Source organism: Aedes aegypti, unplaced genomic scaffold (assembly GCF_002204515.2).
Source record: "Aedes aegypti strain LVP_AGWG unplaced genomic scaffold, AaegL5.0 Primary Assembly AGWG_AaegL5_hic_scaff_461_PBJ_arrow, whole genome shotgun sequence".
NCBI classification, from domain to species: Eukaryota; Metazoa; Arthropoda; class Insecta; order Diptera; family Culicidae; genus Aedes; species Aedes aegypti.
In genome coordinates, this window is record NW_018736132.1 from 7,496 (window position 1) to 14,990 (window position 7,495).

The following is a 7,495-nucleotide window of genomic DNA, read 5'->3' on the forward strand; positions in this document are numbered from 1 at the left end:
TCGATCGCACATTTCCAGTCAGGCCAATCTTCCATCCTTTCAGATCACGATGCCAACTATGTCCTCAACGTAACTCTCAGCATTCAACGCGAAAGCAAATATTACAGATGTAATCGTTTAGCTTGGATGGTGGGTTCCGCACACGTTCACTCCTACGTAAAGCGCCGGATCCGTCCGCCTGCTGATCAGCATCCTCCTCAGCGCCTGCTTCATCCGTTCTCAGCATCAAAACCTTCCCGCACCGCATTCCTTCACCGCCCCTGGCTTCAAGCAGCTCCAGGGCGAAGTTCCTCGTTCTCTTCCACAGCAGGATCCAACGAGACGGGTCCAGCAAGCTGAACGGCGATCACTCAAATCCTCCTCATGCACTGCCTCGACCCTCGAACCTGTTCTGCTAACGGTGACTCTTCGATGACCACGTCGCGAGCAAGGAATACTTCCGACCATCCCACACTCGGTATCCGTTCACGCCATATCCAACTAAACGGCATACTTGACTGCGAGAATCTAACTTCCTCCTCTTCTCTTCGGTATGAGGCAAAGGCCTTGCTGCCAAAGATTCTCAACTTCGACATGTCAGGCTTCTGGCCGTACCATTTCTCGTACGGGTGTTTGATTCTCTAAAATAGCTGCAGTGGGACTACGATTGATCAAATATACGGCCGTCAGGACGGCCTCCGCAACCACATAATCTTACTCATGCCGGATCCTCAATCATTGATCTGGCCTTATCCATGATCGTCCGATTATGCCTTTCGCTTACACCGTTCTGTTCTGGTGTGTAGGGAACGGTGTATTCAACTTGGATGCCTTTGGTGCGACAAAACTTCTGGAAATCTGCGCCGATATACTCGCCGCCGTTGTCGCATCTCAGGCAAGCTAATGCGGCTATCAAACTGTGCCTCAGCCATAGACACGTACGTTGAAAAGCATCCAGTGTCTCATCTTTTGTGCGCAAGAAATAGACCGCACTGAAGTGCGTGAAAATCGTCGATAAAAGTAATGAAAATCGCTTACCGTTCCAGGCTGTTGGGGTCATGGCGCACAACATCACTGTGGACCAGTTCGAGGGGTCGAGAGCTTCGTGGTAACGGCAATCTGCTTGAACGGCTTCCTTGTCTGCTTACCTTTCATGCAGGGGGCGCACACGGCCCACCGGCTTCAACATTTTTCTTCAGCTCAACGGCCATTCACCATTTGTACACTTATCAGCTTCGACAGTCCACTCTTACCGATATGCCCATATCTCCTGTGCCACAGTTCAACTTCGTTCATGGGCGTAAAGGCCGGAGCACAATGGATACGTTGCGTTTTGCGTTTGAGTTTGCGTTATCAATCCGTTTGATCCGGTTTGTACTAAAATGGAAAACGTACGCAAAACGGATAATCAACGCACAATCAATACGTTTGGTTGCAGTTAACCAGTTGAGATCAATTTCTTTTTTTTTTTTTCATTTTTTAAAGATTTGCATCAAGTAGATGCTGAACCGAGTCGAATTAAATACCATCATCAAGGTTCCAGAAAAATCACAGTACAGTTTGATTGATGCCTTGGAAGGTGTTAGGTGGGATTATTTGATAACTCCTCAATACTTCCAAGATCCCTGAAACAATGCGCAAAGAAACATAGACGAAATTCTGGAGGACGAAAGAATTTCTAGAACCGATCCGTAAACAGGTTCTTGGCCAACAGGTTAGATACCATCTTTTCGGGGTGATATTGACCCACTCGGGGTGACTTTGGGCCACTATTTGCCAAATTGAAGTTTCGACGTTCCATGAAGTAGCGATGGCAGATGAATGGAAATTCAAAATGCGTGAATTTAACGCAGCGTCGACGCCATGGTGATCTAGCAAATGTGAGCTCTTGTTTTCTATATTTTTCACTAGCGTTTTCCCACAATCTTTAACTTAATTTCTTTACCAAATCCACCAGCAGTTCTATCTGTGATTCCATCATAAGTTCAATAAGGAATTCCTCCATGGATTGTAACATGAATTCCTACAAGGTATTTTACCAGGAAATTCCCCCAGGTAACGCTGCAAGAATTTCTTTAGGAATTCTACCAAAATTTCTTCTTGAATTTCATTGGATAATTCCAAGTGTTCAATCATGATTTTTACTAAGTGATTTAATTAGGAATTCCTGTAAGGATTCCTTTTAGAAATTTCTTCCGAAAGTTCACATGGGAATTCTTCACGGGATTCCATCAGGAATACAATCAAAATTTCCTCCTTCATCAGGAGTACCTAACTGAGATTCCATCAGTAGTTCTTCTAGGGGTCAGGAGATTTTGTGGGTATTTAAACACGAGTTCGTCCAGGAATTCCATCAGGAGTACTTCTCATCATTCTATCATGAATTCCACGAAGGATTTCATCTATTGGGGTTTCATTGGATGTTCCTCTAGGGATTAAACCGGAAGTTCCTCTAAGAATTCCATCGTAAATTTCGCTAGGGATTCCTTCAAGAGTTTTTCCTGGGGATGTCATAAGCAGTCCTTCGAGGGATTCCAACAGGAGTTCCTTCAGGGATTCCATCTGGAATTCCTCCAGATATTCCATCAGAAGTTCCTTAAGGAGTTTCTCCAGGGATTCCATCAGGAGTACCTTCCAGGACATCTTAAGGAATTTCTCCAAGGATTCCAACAAAAGTTCGTATAGGGATTCTATCAAGAGTATCTCTAGGATCTCCATTAGAGTTCTTATTGGGATTTTATCAGGAGTTCCTCCAGAGATTCCGTCAAGAGTTTCATCGGCGATTCAACTTGGAATTCGTCCTGACATTCTTTCAGAAGTTCCTTCATAGATTATATCAGGAGTTCTTCGAAGAACTCAATCAGGATTACTTCTAGGGGTTGATACTAAAAGCCTCTTCAATGGGTTTCGTCAGGAGTTCCCAACAAACATTTTAGTCGAACGACAGTTGAAACAACTCACTCTGAGCAAATTTCCGCTGAATTAACTGTTGTTCAGCTACTAATGTTACTTGGGTTCCATCAGGAATCCCTCCAGGAGTTCTACTAGGGATTTTCATCAGGAGTTCCTCCAGAGAATCCATCAGGAGTTTTTCAAGAATATCTTTAGGAATTTTTCCAAGGATTTTCACTTGGAGTTTCTCCAGGGATTCCATCAGGAGTACCTATAAAGATTCTATCAGCAATGCCCTTAGGGTTTCCATCAGAGTTCTTATGGGGATTTTATCAGGAGTTCTTCCAGGGGTTCCATCAAGAGTTCCTTCAGAGATTCCACCTAAAAATTCCTCCAGAGATTCAATCAGGAGTTCCTCAGAAACTATATCAGGAGTTCGTCGAGGAATTTTCATCAGGATGTCTTCTAGGGATATCATGAGTAGTTCCTATAGGAATTCTTTTAGGATTTCCATCGGGTATCTTATCAGGAATTCCTCCTGGGGATTGCATCACGAGTTCCTTTAGAGATTCCATCAGAAGTTCCTTCGAAGATTCCACCTGGAATTCTTCCAGAGATTATATTAGGATCCTCCATCAAAAATTCCTTCTGGAACCTTATCAGTAATTCCTTCAGAAAGTTCAACAGAAGTTCCTACAGAGTATCCATCAGGAGTTCCTCCAGAGATTACATTGAACGTTAGTTCAGAGATTTCAGCAAGGCACTCCTCCAGAGATTCATCAGGAGTTCTTTTGAAGATTTCATCAGGAGTTCTCCAGGGATTTCATTAGGAATTCTCCTGGGATTCCATTAGGAATTCTTGAATGGATAACATCAGAAGTTCTTCTAGGGATTATATTAAATAGATCCTCCAGGGATTCCAACAGGAGTTTTTTTCTGAGATTCCACCTGGAATTCCTACAGGAGTTCTTTCAGAAGTTTCTGTAGGAATTCCATCAGGAGTTCCTTTGCAGATTGCACCTGGAATTCCTCTACAGATTATAATCAGGGGTTCTTCAAGAAATTCTTATAAAATCCTCCTTGGATTCCATTATGGGACACTTTTTGGGGATTCTATCAGAAATTCTGTCTATCAGGATTCTATCAGGATTTTTTCTAAACGTTCGTTCAAGAATTCCTCTAAGGTTATTCTGGGCCCATCAGGTCATTTACCACGGATTCCTCCCGGATTTATTGAGGAATTCTATCAGAATTGTCTTCCGTTGGTTTTCTCTAGGGCATTTCTCAAGAGATTACTCCAGGAATTCTTCAAAGGATTCCTCCTGAAAGGCCTCAAGGGATTTCTCCCAGAATTAATCAAGGGATGTCTCCTGAAATTCCCCCAAGGAATTAATCTCGGGAGGCCTTAAGAAATTCCCCCAGAATATTTCCCAAGGATTCTCGAAGGTTATCTGGAATTCCTCCAGAGATTTTACCAGAAATTTCTTATAAGGATTCATTTAGAGAATCCTCACCGGAATCCCTTATAGAATTAATCCCGGAAATCCTTAAGAGGTTCCTCCCAGATTTTTTTAAGGAATTTTCCGTGGAATATCTCCAGACATTCTTGCGGGTATTCAGGAGTTCCTCCAGCGATTTTACTGGGTAATATAAGGATTTAACTAGTGATTTGGGAATCCACCAGTATATCCTCCAGTAACAGTCATATCGGGGATTTGACACCGTTTTCTTTAAAGATTCCACTAGTAATTCCTTCAGAGATTTCACCAGTATTTCCTATAATTATTTCATTATTAGAATTTCCGCCAGAAAAATATACCAGTGTTTCACCAGTAGTTCTACCAGAAAATACTTGAAAGGTTTTAAAAGGATTTCTTTTCTTTATTCGGGGGGGTTATCCTCCAAGGAATTCCATTAAAAAATGTCCAAAGAGTCCACAAGAATTTTTTTTCTGGAAAACCATAAATATTTCCACGAAAGAATCTATCAGGAACTCCACGAAGGATTGAACTATAAATTCTTCCTTTCTTTACCCTAGGTATTCCGGGAATCTTCTGCAAAGTTCCAACAGATAATTCCTCCAGGGATTCCACTTATATTTATTCAGATTATTAATCAATGGAGCAATATCTTGAAAATCCTTGGAGGAATCACCAAAGAAATCACTGGAGAAATTCCCTGGAAAAATTCCCAGGGAATTCCCTGGAGAAATTCCCAGGGAATTCCCTGGAGAAACTCCTTAATATAACTTTGGAAGAACTTTAAAGCAATCCCTGAAGGAGCTCCTAAAGGGTTATCTAAGTCGATTCCTGGTGAATTCCTTGGACAAATCGTGAAAAAAATACTGAAAGAAATTGATGGATAAATTCCTTTGGGAATCCTCGGAAAATTTTTGGGTAGATCCTTGAAGTAATTTCTGAAAGGATTCCCAGGCGAATGCCTCGTAGGGTTTCTTCAGGGGTACAATGAGGAACTTATAAAATAATTCCTGGTGGAATTTCTGAAGCAACTCCTAGCGGAATTTAAGAGGAATCCTAGGAGGAATGCGTGATAGAATCCTTGGAACTAACTTCTAGAGGAATTCTTGAAGAAATTGTTATAGCAATCTCTTCAGAAACTCTTGGAGGCAGCCTTGAAGTAAACCCTGAAGAATTATTGAAGAAAATCACTTGAGGTTTTTTTTAGATTGATCTTTAAAAGAATCATTGGAGGAAATACTGAAATAGTTTGTAGAGCAACTTTGAAGGAATCTCTGGAAGAATGCCACCTGAAGGCATGCCTAAAGTTTTTTCCCCGGAGGAATTTCTGGTGGAAACTTCCAGTGGAAACTTTTTAAGGAATTCCAAAAGAATCTTCTTTAGGAATTGCAACAGAAACTTTTGAAGGAATTTCAGAAGCATCTCCTCGAGGAATGCCAGCATCAACTATAAAGTAAATTGAAAAAGCACTTTGGCGAGAAATTTCAGAAGAAACTCTCGGAGGAATTCCGAATGAAACTCTTAAAAAGAATTCGATTAAGCCACTCCTTGGGAAATTCCAGAAACCATTCTCTGAGGATTTCGAGAAGGAGCTCTTGAAGGAATTCCAATACAACAACAACTTCATGAGTAGTTTCCAGCAGCATGGTAGAATTCGAAGAGCGTTAACGTGAGGAACTCCAATTTGAGAAATTTCAGAAGCAACTCCTGGAGGAATACCAGGAGGATTTTCTAAAAGGATCCTATAAGTAATACCATAGGGAATTGAAAAAATCCAGGGGATCTCCAGAAGAAACTTTTGAAGGAATTCCCGAAACGACTCTTTGAGAAATTCCTGAAGCAACTCCCACAGGTATCCAAGACGAACTGCAGACAGAGTTTCAGAAGCAATTTTTGAAGGAAATTTAGGAACAGTTTTATTCAAGCAGGACGGCCAAATGCAACTTCCTGTGAAATTCCAGGAATATCCACTAAATTAATTCCAGAATCTACAACTTTAAGATTTCAGAAGCGGTTTATATAGTAAGTTGTAGAAGGAACTTCCGGGAAATTCCAGATAAAACTCAATTAGAGATATTTAATTTTTTAAAAGAACTCTTCAAGGGTTTCAGATAGCCCTCTAGAAAGAATTTCAGAAGCAACTTCTGAAACAATTACAAAAGAGTTTGTTTAAAGATTCCAAGAGGCAATTTTTACAGAATTTTAAAAGCAGCTCTTGGAGGAATTTGAGGACGAATTTCTTGAACAATTGCAGAAAAAACTCTTGAAGAAATTTCTCGTGTATTTCCCAAGGACGCCTTAAAGGAATTCCAGGAGACACTATTAAAGGGACTCCAAGAACAACTTTGTAAAATATACTCAATGCAACTTTGTGGGAAGACCTTCTGAAGGACATCCAGGAGCAATTATCTAAGGATCTCTAGGAGAATCAATTTAAGGAATCAAAGAGGCAGCACTTGAAGGATTTTCTGGATCAAATTCGCAAAACATATACTTCAGAAGAAAATTTCTGGAGGAACTAATTTTTGAAGGAAATGCAAGAGCACTACCGGTAAAAATTTCAGTAGCAACACTTGAAAAAACTCCAGAAGCAACTAGTTGCGATTTTTCAAAAGCCTTTTCTACAGGAATTCTAGATGTAACTCTCGGAGAAATTCCAGTTGGAACTCATGTAGGACTTCCAAACAAATCTCGGAAAAACTCCAGAAGGAACTCTTGAAATCTTTTACAAGCAACTTTTTACAAATTTTCAGGAATTGAGGAGCACTCTTTGTGAAATCCCAGAAGCAACTCCGGAGGATTTCCAATGAGAACTCTTAAAAGAGTTCCAGAAGCATTTCCTTAAGGAAATCCAGTAGCATCTATTGATAAAATTCTAAGAACATCTCCATGAGAATTCATAGAAGCAATCCTTGGCGGAATTCCAGGGGAAAATTTGGGAGGAATCCCAGAAGCAACACTTTGAGTAGTTATAGACAATACCTTCTGGGGAATTCCAATATAAATTCTGGAAGGAAGTGACCTGTCTTGAACGATACCCAAAAGCTACTATCGGAGGAAATCCATAATCAAAGAAATTCTTAGAGCAACTTTCGGCAAAATCAAGTAGGAATCAACTCTATGAGAAATTACAGAAGCAACTCTAG